We start from the raw sequence: 13,543 nt of genomic DNA, 5'->3' as shown, positions 1-13,543 counted from the left end.
TTTAACTGCTCGTTAATACCATAAATATGGTCTACACAAGTTTCCACTCTTGTTAAGTCTAATCAGTACATGGAAGATGGAGACGTAGCCCACTTGAATGAATTTTTGTTATTGCCAGAGGGCTACTGGCATCTGTGGGCTCTCTCCCCTCCTCGCTTTACCCCCCGCCCCTAGCTCCAAAATGCCCCCATTGCCGAGGAGGATCGTGAAGGTGTGCAGAAAGCACAGGAGACAAATTCAAGCCTTTTGTCCTTTCTCCCCTCTTCCAAATGCTCCTTTTCTGTAAAGCTGGACGGGGTCGTGGTGGGGAAAGCCTAAAGAGGGACCCCCCCCACCCCGCCCCATTCATTCTTGAGATCTGTGGCTGAAAGGATGACCCAGTAATTCAGTTTTATGATAACCATTTTCATGCTTGAAAATAAACTGCCAAATTAAACCTAAATGGAAAGAGCAGTGGGAAAGGTAGTGGGAACAGGGCATTTCGAGATTCCCCCCCACCTCTCCGAAAGGGATTGTTTGGCAAAAGGAGGAGGGAAAGGCAATTAAATAGAGTAAAGATGATTTAAATCCCAACCAAAAATAATTCCAGGGAGAAGTTTCCCCCCTCCGGTGTTGCCCAGCCCTGGATTTGAAAACTTTGGCCCAACTTGTGGCGATAGCTACAACTTTGCTCCGCAGGGGTCAGAGGTGAGGGCTATTTTAACCCTAAAAGCCTGCGAGTGACCAAGGTTGAGGCTGGGCTCGCAGCACTAATAGCCATAATTACCTCCTCCCCTTCCAGGGACATTCCTCTGAGCAGCAATGTTAGACGCCGAATTGAAGAAAATCTTGGACTCGAACATATCTTAGGGGGTTAAATAACATCAATATGAAGGAATTTCAGAGCTGTCCCTTTTGCTTGGGGGGTTGAAGTCGTCGCTCCCCCCCCCCCCTTTTTTTTTTTCCCCTCCTCCTTTTTTTCCCCTTTGCCAGCATTCCCAAGGCTCTGGGTCTTTGTCTTAGAAGGAATGGAGTGTCTGAATGGTGTGAAAGGGACAGAGAGGGTCGCTTCAAATCGATTTTACTTGTCCTCTCTGTCTTTTCGGATCAACGCCCTTCAATGGACACATAGGTGCTCTTTCAACCAAAAACTTGTGCAACATTTTCTGCCTGTATTGGTGTTAAATACAATAAATGCTGGGCAGATTTTTTTTCTTTCTTTCCAAAGCAGAAAGCACCCTAATTAAATTGTTTTATATGGACAGTCAAGACAGACCAATTAAGTATGCATTAGTATAAAGATATATTCGAGAGATAAGCGCTCTATAGGAGCCCTGTCTAGGCAAGGTGTGTAAAGTGTCCTCTCGAAGAGAGGCTGTAAGCAGGGTTTCATATGAATTTTTCCCCTCCATTGCCTCCTATACTCGAGTAACGGACTGAATAAGTTAGCGAAAAGCCATTAGTGAAAGTGGTTTCTAAACAAAGTTAACAGGTGGATGTAGCTGGGTTTAGATTTGAATAACAGTCGCACATCTATAATACACAGCCATATATTTATGCAGCACGTATGCACGCAATGTGCATTTAGAGAGACAAATGCCTTCGACCTATAGCTGATGTGCAAATGCAGACACACGGGAATAAAATAAATAGCTGGGCACTTCTGTAGGCTGCGGCACATGATGTGAGCAAGCACACACACACGCGTTACAGATAAAACTGGGTATCGGTTGTGTATAGGCGCCCAGCCTTGCATCAAAGGCAGACACAGGCACACAAGGCGTAGCTGTCTCTGCTGCACTGACACCTAACCGGAGAGCAGCGGGCACACCGCAGCCACTCCTGGGGTAATTACAAGTGGAAATATTTCATATCCGAGACATAGGCTTTCCCAGGAGTGAAATAACAGATCAGGATAAAACACACACATACACACGAACTTCTCTTTCTGTCCATTTTATCACCCTGGGAAAGCTCTCGTGTATGGTTAACCACAGGAACCGGGCTTTAAGCTCTTCTCCATTTCCATTGTTATTTTTTTTCTTCACTGCAGATTTTCCATGTCGGTACAAAACCAAAACCAAAACCAAAACAAACCCAAACCCGAAAACCCAACCAAAACACAAACAAAAGCAAACCGACAAACTAACAAAAAAGCCATCAGCCTCAGCCTGCTCCTGGGGCAGGCAGAGCCCGCGGGATGCGATGAGGAGGAGGAGGAGGAGGAGGGAGGAGGGCTGGAAGTTTCTGGGACACCCTCCATCCCTGGGCACCTCGGTACCCACCCGCCGAGGTATAGCTGTGGGAGCGAGTCCAGCGTCAGGAGATGCTGCTGAATGGGACCGGGGAATCGCCCCTTTATCGTGACATTCCACCGCAGAGACAGGACGGGTTTTTGCTGGAGGGGCCGGGGAAGAGGTGACAGAGGGGTAAAGGGATGCGAAGCAACCGTGAGACGGCTGCCCGGGTTGATATTCATTTTCTAGCAGCGCTTTGGAAGCGTTAGCCCATCAAAGAGAGATGGGAGACGGCGAAGCATAAGCCATCCTTGCTTAGGTGCTTTAATGTCACGGTAAACAGGTTAGAAACAGACGTTTTTAAAGCCTCGATTTCTCTTTACTGGTTACCTTCGAGGATAAATCATAACAGACTGTATGGGGGTTATAGGATTCATCCAAAGGAGATCTCAGCAAGTCACTGCCCGGACAATAGTCCACCTCCTGTTGGCTTGTGTATTGATCAGGAGAGGAGCTGAAGATGTCGCCACACTAAATATTTACTGATCACACACAAATAGCCGGGACTTGAACGATTTTCTCCTGTGAGGAGAGCAGAGAGAGAAGGGTAAATCATTTTATTAGTGTGTATAAAGCAAAGAGCACACTCTGGCTTGGAGTGTTTTAAGATGTGTCTTCAGCTGGATGAAAAGAGTTAGGGAAATCGATATGGAGTGATTAGACGAGCCAGTCGTGTCAAAGAGAGAGGCTGTGAATTTCATGGATTTGGTTATACCGGGAGGGGGAAAATATATCGAGAGATTAAAGGGAGGAACCCATTGTAGCAGAGCCAATGAAAAAATAATATCTAATCAGCCCCGGCAAGGTAAGGACGGGATAAGACCCACATTTCTAAAGAATCACATCAGCTGGAGAGGGATCAGGGACAAACACGAAAGAGGCAAACAGGAGGGAGAGCAGTCGAGTAGGAGCCTAGAAATGCTACCGAACAAATCCAGGAGAGGCAGAGAAAAGTCGGCTCTGTAGAGTAATGCTGAGACACCACGAAAATGGGGACAAAAGACCCAAGAGGGAGGGAAAAGGCGAGAGTTGCAGGAAACGGGCGCCTGGCTTCGAGGTGAAGTTGAGGGGTCTCCAGCCCCGTGTGCCACCAGGCAGGGAGGTCTCTAGCAGCAGATGCGAGGGGTTTAAATGCTTCTCCTACAAGTTTGTTCTCCCCTCTCCTTCCCCCTCTCACCCTCCCCTTACAAGCAAATGTGGTGAGTAAAATGGATTTTAGCGTTTAACCACCTCATTTTATCCACGTAATGACAAGGCTCGTAATATGTAATCTACAGATTACTGCCATTCGAGGGTGACCACAAATGACATTAAAAAAAATCAGCATTTCTGCAAATGACAAAAAAATGGCTAAAACCAGCCCGTGCTGTAAGTATTAAAGTTGAGGAGTTGCTGCTGCAGGATTTTGTCGGTCGTAGGGAGCAATTCAGCCGTAGCTCAGGTACAGCCCTGGGGTGTCTCGGTGGATTAAAGGAAATTTTGCTGGAGACAAGCGAATGTCTAAGTGCCAAAGGGCAGAAAGCTGGGAGCAGGGCAGGGTTCTGCCAAGCGACGTTAAAATATGTTCTTTAGGGATGCTCGGGATTTTTTCTTTTTTTAAATTGTCTCGAATCACTGATGTTTGGGCCGTGTTCAAACGCTACCTTTTCTCTGTGTATTTTTCTTTAGCAGAAAATAGGATGCGACTGCAGAGAACAAAGTCAAAGGAGCGAAAGTTTGAGCCGCGCTTTAAATGATGCTGATTGCTGGGAGGGAGGAAAGGCATCTAAAGCTAGGAACCGAGGAGTAAAACTGATGTGAAAACAGCTTTTCACTTTTCCTCCAAGTGCTAATTTTGCTACTGTAAACAAACACTGAAGTTAGAAACAGCTGCAAATAGTCTGCCGGGCACCCAGGTCTCAGGGACGAAGGGGGAAAAAATGACTTTTGTTCGTCTCTCGGGCCGAATTTCACCCAAACTTTGCTTTCTCCCGAAATGAGTGGTTGATGCTGGTTTTATTCGTGGAGAAGAGGAGCAAAAATATAGGCATATTAAGCGCATTTCATGTGAGCCTACAAAGTGCAGGCAGCTCGGCTGGATCACTAATGCAACAGGAAACCTCGGGATAGACTCAGCCTAATTAACAGTTTTCCATCGCTGAAGCGATTTTTAAGAATCCCAGTGGATTAGCCCAATATGTTCAGGTGTGAGGCTACGAGGGCCTATAACTCCTTTCACTATAATCTTATAACCTCCTTACTTAATTCCTTAGATTGCAGATAGGAAGAGTCTGACCCTGGAGGTCGGAAAGAGCTTGGTTTCATTAACCCTTCCCTCCCCAGCGCTGCTCCAAGGTTAACTGCGCTGGGCTGGGGGTTTAGGGGAGGGAGGGAGGGAGGGAGGGCAGGAGAAAGGGATTTGCAAGAGGGGTCGATCCGACGGGGGTGGGGGGGAGCAAGGTTTAACACGATTTCTGCTCCCTTCATTCCCCTCCCTTGATCCAAAGGCAAAATGGAAATGGAAAGAGAACTTTTTCCCATGTACCGGGAGATGCATAAATGTACAGATATCTGTGAGATAATTCGTTCACTTTACCCCATTTCAGATTTTTTTTTTCTTTTCAAATTTGGAGGAAATGAAGCATTCTAGAAACGTCAGGTATTGCAAAAAGCAAAGCAATCTTCATCTCTAAGACCAGCAGCAATCTTTTCAGCTTCTTGTCCATGGTAGAGCTGCAATCTTTAAAGAAAAAAAAAATCTAGAAAAGCTTCTCAGACTGTATTTGCCTGGTAACACACCTGGTTTATATTTTAATGGGTAGTTACATTGTATTGATTCAGGGTACATCATTGATGTTGAAAGTTAATAACTCTCAAATTATATCTATCTGCCTACATACATAATTGCATACACAGTAGAACACTGTAAGATTTGCATTTTGCAGCACATTCTTTGTTCTTAAATCTTTTAACACATTGAATTGTTCCTTTGAAGAAAATGCCATTGAACTACATGTTTAAGGAAAAGATGCTTCTAAACTATATGTTTAAGCAATGAAATTGTTGAGTGAAATACAGGTTTCTTTGTATTTCACACAAACCTTGCCACACGCCAATCTTAACCTATACATCTGAACTGCCTTTTTTTTTTTTCCTTTCCTTCTTCCCTCCCAGTCAGAAGGCAGAAACATGTGAACTGTTGAGAGAGGTGGGTACTTTTTGGTAAGTATGTTTAGATATGATCTTCAGATACATTTATTGTACTTTCAAATTCTTTGAATACTAATTGAGCTAGCAAACAATATCCAAGCTGAATGTCTCAGCTCCTTCCCTATCTAATACGCTCTTAATACAGAACTTTATTGTAGCCATCCTTCTACCAAACAATATAGCTGAGGTGTCAGGAAAAAAAAAAGATAAAACCAAATTTTAATTGCAGCCTTATATCTGACTCCTCTTCCTTTCCACAGTCCTCATGAACTCTTAAAGTATTTTTTTTTTTTTTTTTTTTACATTTCTGAGTGACGGATCAGAAATAATTAGCAGAATCAGAAGCAGCCAGAAAGCTTGAAATAACATGTCTAAATATTTCATATTGCTACTTTTAATACTAGCCCACCAGTTGTAAAAAGGAACTATTCTGTATTTATTCTGTGGTAGTTTGTAAATACAGAAAGGTAGACCTCTTTTTTTTTTTTTTTTTCCAGGGCCTGCCTCAAAGATGACATAAATAGGGATTGAAGTATCAGAAAAAAGAGTAAAAAAACCCTCCAAACAAAACAAAACCCTCGACAGGAATAGAGACAGGCAGATAGATATATAACTGCATCTGAACAATGTTATGTACAAGATTAAAGGATGGTAAAAAAAAAATAGAATGCATATTTATAACCTCGTAATTAAAATACGTTCTTATCTCTCTCCTCTGAAAGGTTGCAGCTTTCTTGGAAATATTTTGAGTGCATATTTTAAACTCCATGTCCTGAATTGAATTAAGATGAGCTGTTTTACCCAAGAGTAAACTACTTGTTTGCAATTTGAGGTCTAAGTCTCAACTGCCTATCAATCGCCATATCATTTTCTTTATATTTTGTCTCCTTACGTTTGGAGACGTTGTTTAAAATGGTGTTAATTTATACCAAATTCTAATTCCTGTTTGTAAGCCATTAGTCAATATTATCCAAGCCCTGTGTTTGAATGAGGTAAATTGGATGAGAATTTTTCACATCCAAAGGGTTAAAGCTAAACTGAAAACTTTAAAGCAAAGGGATACCAGCAAACAGTGAAAAATGGCACGTCTGCTCTCTCTTGACAAGCTTGCATAATATCACATGTAAGGAAGCACACATTTTTAAATCTAAGACCAGTTTTAGTTTTTAATAGGAAATAATTACATGGAACTTTACTTCCAGAGAGAACGTCCCTTCCAGCTACAGTGTTTTGCTTTGATCTAAGCATTAACTGGTAATAAAATAACTGTATTTTGGATCCTAAGCATATTGATGCTTAAAGGAATGTTATGCTTTCAATCAAATTCTAACTTTAGATTATCCCAAGGTATTCATCCTTCTTTTGTCAGAAACCAATTTGCTCTTTTACTCCTGCAGCTACTCACATGTGTTTTAGTATACTTTGTTATTTTATAGTAGAACTTATACTATCGAGGTGGAACACTGACTGATGGAGCGAGGTCTTGTTCCAGCCTGGCAATTTGGGCAGTTTCTCGTACACATGCCCAGTCCAGCCCTTCTTTACATTTGTTGTACAGGAGCACCATCACTGAGGTCGACTACTGTAAATGTCTTCATAGCAGTATTTTGTTTATATTATTATTATTATTATTATTATTATTATTATTATTATTATTATTATTATTATTATTATTATTATTATTATTATTATTATTCCTGGAAAATCAATCATTTGGACCCATCCTGAACAATTAACCTCCCCTTTATATTAGAGCCCCAAGTGCAGTTCTTCATAAAGACATGAAAAGGGCATCCCAGACAGCAGGACCCGAGCACGGTCTTGTCACAGAGTATAAAAGGAGAGAGAAGGGGTTTTTATCTCTTTGCCCTGCCAGTTCTTAATAGTTCTAAGTTTCAGTGTGACAATAAAACAGTTTTGATAACATAGCTCATAGGTTTCTCTGCCACATAAAGTTTTCTTAATAATAAAAAAGAGGAAACTTTATCCCTGCTAAATTAAAATAGGGCAGATGTTGGATATGGTTCATATTAGCCAGCCTTTCACCCCTTTGCCCCTGGCACTAAAGTTCTGACTTTTTCTTTCTACTATGTCTGTTTCTAACTGAAAGGTATTATTCCTGCCCTAGCTCTCTTCTTCTATTTATTTTTTCAGTGTCTGAAATTAAACCTATTCATTTAGCAATATACATTCTATTTCAAATGGCTAAACCTGGCCAGAGAGGGTTTTCCAAAAAGTGATGCACCACTGACCTTAAAAGAAAACATGAGGCAGAGAAAGCTGTTCTTAAAAGGTTTATTTCTAGAGAATTTTGTAGCTCTGTTGACATTATAGGGATAATGTCTGTATTGCAATGGGCTTTCAAAGCCCATGAGGTTTATGTTTTCTTCTGACCATAAGTACAATAAAATTTTAAAGGTGCACAAGGTCTCGTCACTTTATATATTTAAAACTAGATTGAAAAAACTCTTGGGAAACATACATTATAGCAGACAGCCCTGCTGAGAAAGGAGGGGATAGACTAAAAAAACCCCACGAAAAACCCCAAACCCAAATAAAAAACTCCATTTTTTTCATGCTAGTTCTATGAAAATCCTGGCTATTAAACTCCCAAGGATAGTACAGCTCTTTTCTCCAGGGCTGTGAAGATAGAATTTATTGTCCATTTGGAACGATCAAGTTTAGGCTAATAAAAGGCCCTCTGTAAGCAGAAATGCCCGAGTTGATGTTTGGCAGAGTTTTCAATGCTCCAGTTTATATAGGATGGGGGTTCTGCAATATTTGAAATTACTTATATCTCTGCAGCCGAAGACAATTTGACGTACAGAGTTAAACGTTAGCAGGCAGCGGCTGAAGGTTAATCAGTGTTGCTTTCTGAACTGGACGGTTGAAAACAGGAACAAGTGAAAGCTGCTCTCTCTGCCCCTTCCCTTTGCTAAGGAGCTGCTAACTTTTATGATTTTTTCTTTTTTTTTTTTTTTTTTCTCTCTCTTCCTCTTTTACTATCTGTCTTTGTGCCTGAGGGCCAGTGAAAGAACACTGCAGATTCTAGATTGCTTTCAGAGTTTCCCTTTGCTGATGATGGATTACCATGTCAATTTAAACGGCATAGGATTAATTTGTTTCAATGATTTCTCTTTAGGCTGAATGCCAGTCTTTTTTCTCTCTCTCTCCTTGCTCATAATAATAATAATAATAATAATAATAATAATAATAATAATAATAATAATAATACTTTCTTCCTTAAAAATCCCAAACGCTTTTGATATCCCACATCAAAGAAACAATAATAGAAATAGACAAGTTAGGTGTAATGTTGCAACACAGTTATAGGTTTGAGTGTTTTTATCTCATTCTAAGGGGCTGAAGCATACAGCCAGTCACATTAAAATGAAATTGGATCCAACGTTTATTCAATAAATACTTGTCTTGTAGGTAATTCAGAGCAGAGTGTTTTTGACACATAAGGACTTAATTTGTCTTGGATAACAAGTTATTAATATGGCACATTTAAACTTGCCACCTACAATAAGGTCATTTAGATCTATAATATGACTCGCAAGAGAACTTCATGAAGCCAGAAACAAAGTTTGAAACTGCTTCCAACTTGTGGAGCAGATGCAAAGCTCATGGTTTGCTTTTTTTCAGAAGAAAGTTCAGAGCAGGAGGAGCCACCCAAACCAGCCGATGTGCATCTGCACTTCTTTGAAAGGCAAACATAAATGGAGCAAGGAGGAAAAAAAAGAACCCAAACAGCATTTTTGAGTAAGTTTTAAAGCTGTGTTTTATCTGCTAGCAAACTCGCGCCGGCTTTGAAAGGGAAAAAAGCAACATTTGGTTCCGAGTGGAAATTTGCCCTCATTTGTACCCTACCTCTTCCACGTGCTTTGCAATTTACTTGCTTTTAATAATAAGTGAGGAAGTTGGAACATAATCCGCCCATAAATGTTATTGCTGTAATTTGACTGCGCTGTGTTTGTTCATGCATTAGCCGTATATGTAAAGTGAAGTGGGGATGTATGGCAGTGATCCCCGTACAGCCTGAACAAACAGAGATGTTTTGGTACACGCTACGTTTCGCCCCCCAAATACTCTGCAACTATGTTAAGATTTGGGAAGCTCAAGGTGGGGTGTTTAGTTTCAGACCTGTCCTGGCTGAACAACCCCTGCCAGAGGTGCATCAGAAGGAGAATATCGTGGCCATGCTACACGGGGAGAGTTTTGTGGCTGGTGATTTGGTTTCCACACTGTACACGTGAGCTTCATTATCCTGCTTTTATGTATTAAACTCTTAGTTGCTCTTGTCCTGGCAGGTTCTTTCTCTTTAAGTAACTAAATCTCATTTTTAAGGTCTTCCTGGGAAAAGGATGTTACACATGAGTAGAAAAATGCAGGCAAGAAAGGCTAATTGAATGAAAAGAGAGAATTAGGTTAAAAATAGAGTACAATCTAGTATCACATTTTCACTAGTGTAACCTGAAATGAAGGTGTCTCCAAGTCCCTGGTGATGCCAGAGTGTTTAGATGTTGGGCACAGATGGAGACACCTATTGAAATGTGTCTGAAGAAGATTAATAGGACTTGTCAGTGTTGGGAAAGCACTGCTTTGCTGTAAATTTCTACTAGCACAAGATGAATTACCGATGAATGCTCAGTTATCAACCCCATCACTATCGTTGGACACTAAATCAAATTGAGCAGTTATCTACAATCAGAACATTTCTTTTTAAAAATAGGCATACACCTTTAGGCTTAAACTCTTTAATAAGACAATATCCTCTATGGTATGTGTGTGTTCATGAAGGGATGTGATTTAAAGTTTCAATACAAAAAGCTTCTGTTCGGAAACAAACTCCAAGTTTAGTGCAAAATCAGGGTTATCAAACAATAGAAGATATTCAGGAAATGCTGGTTATACAATCCAATGTTCTGCTGGGGGCCTGATCAAAAATGAATATTCATGCATGCCATTAGATTTTGGATCTGTCTTTATTTGTGAGAAGTTTTTTCATTACTCCTCTCCCTTTATTTTTAGTGATGATAAAAAGCTCTCTACCTTAGAGACTGAGCATCCAAAATGCAAAATAGCTATAAAAAACTCAGGATATACATATAATAATAATACTACCCCCAACATATTTAAGAAATTACAGCTTAATGTAATGAAACGTGTGACAAAAGAATAAACGAATAATATTTTAACTGATAATATTTCCTTCTTTCTTCTATAAAATGAGAAATTGTCACAAGTAAAACTATCACAGGCATTTACCAGCCCGCTGATAAAGTATGTTAGCTGTATTTACCTTGTGTTACTGCTGCTGCCAATGATATTAAACAAGCATTATATATTTATACACACACATATATATACTTTTTGTTTCTAGAATTTCTTTCCCTCTCACCCAGTCGTTGTACTACTTTATCCAAGGAGATTTATTGTGACATGTTTTGTGAAGTCAATTTTCCCCTTTTATTATAGACAAGGGCAGTCATTTATGTTTAGGGAGGGAGACAGGTACAGTGCCTTTATCTGATTGGTGTCCCCAGCCACAGCCACTTTCTTAATCGACGGCAAATTCCCACTCTGGAGGATCAGGCCCTATCTGGGCTACTTCTCAGCCAAGGAATGTATCCTTCCCTTCGTCTCCATGTATCTTACCTGTGATATATGCTACTTTTTGAGGAGGCAATAGTATGCTATTTACCACAAAGCGCAGCTTCAAAGCCTTTGTGTGTTTCTCATCTCCAGCCAAAGCTTCTTATTTACCACCTTAAAAATTTACCCGGCCAAGGGATAGTAGCAAGTTATTGTCTTCATTTTTACATCCCAATTTGCACACAGCAAATGCCCTGCATTAGGGTCAGATTCTCACTCAGATGGAAGTTATTAACTTTAAGCAGAACGGAGCCGATTTCAGCCAGTCACAGCCCGTGTCCTTCTAATGCAGTTGCTTTACAGCTTCCCCTTGTTTATTTTTTTCTTTGGAGGGCATGATTCTTTAAACATGTTTGTTTTACACAGAACAGTAGTTGATTCCTAACTTTTTTCCCCCCCGCGAACATGTAAAGAGAATATTAATAGGGAATATTAATAGAGCTGAGTGCAGCATGATGCTAGTTAGATTGTAGTAGCTGAGAAATATGAACTAGCGAACATAATCTATAAACTCCATTTGGTTACTATAATACTCCAATCTGTATTTATTACAACCCCACTCTGATGCTTATACAACTGCAATTGCTAGATTTATACACCCTAATGGTTTCAAAATAGGAAAAACCTGTGTTCTTTATCTTTCTTTTCCTGTCCAAAATAACCCCTTCTACATATACTTCAGGCTTCTCCGGACCTTGTCTGGGTTTAATCACAGGCTGTGGGACAAAATGTGCATTATTAAGAAATATAAATATTTTCAGAAGCAATCAAAGGGTTGAAAGATTGATTCGGCATGTAGATTGGATTTAATTCGAAGCAGCTTTGTTCTAATGAGGACTACTGGGATACAAAGACGGCAGCCACTTACGGCCACCAGTTGGGAACTTCGACTCTGCAGCAACCTGTCATGAATTTCAAGAAACTTCCAGGTATTAAAGAGCAAAGTGGTGGGGAAGCCGGTGGTCTATTGTTTTCAGCCTCCTTCCAAGGCTGGATTAGGATTTCATAGCCTCTGTTTTACCAAAATGACAATTAAGGTTATTTTTTTGCCACCCACAGGGACAAATCCTGCTGTCCTTCACTCGGGGGAAACCCCTGTGGACTTTATGGGGGGTTTGGCAAAGCTTGGCTGAGCCCCAAGTCCAGTGAATTTGAGAGCCCTGTAGCAATTTGTACTGCTTTTAGACCTGGTGTGGTTGCTTTCACGGTGACTTTTTCCTGTTAAATTTTGCTACCTGTGCTCCTAGATGCGATGGAACTCTTTGGATAGGGAGGTGGTTTTTTTCCCTGTGGAGAAATACAGCTCTGTGTTGGCTTGGAAGCTCTTGTGTCCTTGTTGGACAAGACTGCCAGACCCGTCCTGCTTCCCAGGGAAAAGCCTGTAACGTCCAGGAAAACATCCTTGAGATGATGCTGAATGAAATGGGACAGATTTTCCCCTCAGACTTAAAAAACCCCAGTAAAACGGGGGGAAGAGATGGGGCGGGTGTCGCGTCACAGGTACTTGGGGAGCACAAGACCCTGACAGCTTTCCTAAATGTTGGGTGTATAGTCAGAATCACAGTATATAGAGGATCAAACACTGAGTAGTTTCTCTCTTCCCCTACTACCCCCCCTACTTTTGTCCATAAAAGCAACAGAAAGAGAGAAAGCTTGAATTTTCTGAACTATTTCACCCATCCACAGCTGGAATTCTGAAGTGAAATGAAAATGCTTTTAAAATCAACCCTACATGGGAGCCTGAGAGAACAAGTTTTCCTTTGTTGTAGGGTATAGTATTATTTGCTGTAGGTTTTTGATATACATTCTAAATTAGGCCTGCAAAGGAATGCTTCATCTTTAATTCATCACTCTCAGCTGAAAGAGATTAGCAATGTCTAGCACGCACCCTTCGTATGGTGCTGACCTCATCAAGTATGGCCTGAAATTAATTAGCCTCATTCATTCCAAATGGAAAAGGATAATGGAGCTGCATTTTAGAGATGACCATCACAAATTGTATGCAGCATATTTAAAATCCCTCCCCCCTTGCTCCCCTCCCTATTTAAAAAAAAATATGTAGATTAAAATTCTTTCCAGAACTTGCAATATGTCAGAGTTATCGAGGCATTAGGAGCAGAAACCACTCAGCTTTTATTTGTGGAACTGGAAGCCACATTTTGTGTGTGCGGCTGTAAAAGAAACAAGCCTGTCTTAATGGCAGAACACCTGGAATTAATTTGATATTTCCAGGTGCTCTGGCAAACTGGGGCATCAAGCACTTGATATTTAAACATTCTTTCACTGCCTTGCTTGAATCAATATGAAAGTGGTGTCCCTTTGTCATTCATACATGCAAAGTGCTAGCACAAACTCCAGCTTGGCTTCCGAGTCCTACATCACTCATAATCTAATTAGAAATCAGAGCAGAGCTGAAGCAG

At 40.8% G+C, this 13,543-nt stretch overlaps 1 long non-coding RNA gene across 3 annotated transcripts in view; it reads left to right on the top strand.

Moving 5' to 3' along the window:
- Positions 1–13,543, top strand: part of LOC135992297 (uncharacterized) — a 31,662-nt gene that overhangs the window by 2,436 nt on the left and 15,683 nt on the right. For all 3 annotated transcript variants that reach the window (XR_010606718.1, XR_010606717.1, XR_010606716.1), the window contains exons 2-4: positions 5,430–5,477; positions 9,114–9,230; positions 11,806–12,052. This is a non-coding gene — a long non-coding RNA (uncharacterized LOC135992297). The remainder of the gene's footprint in view (positions 1–5,429; positions 5,478–9,113; positions 9,231–11,805; positions 12,053–13,543) is intronic.

The sequence above is a fragment of the Caloenas nicobarica genome, chromosome 10 (assembly GCF_036013445.1).
Source record: "Caloenas nicobarica isolate bCalNic1 chromosome 10, bCalNic1.hap1, whole genome shotgun sequence".
NCBI classification, from domain to species: Eukaryota; Metazoa; Chordata; class Aves; order Columbiformes; family Columbidae; genus Caloenas; species Caloenas nicobarica.
Note: the sequence above shows the minus strand (reverse complement) of the source record. Positions and strands in the feature narration are given on the sequence as shown.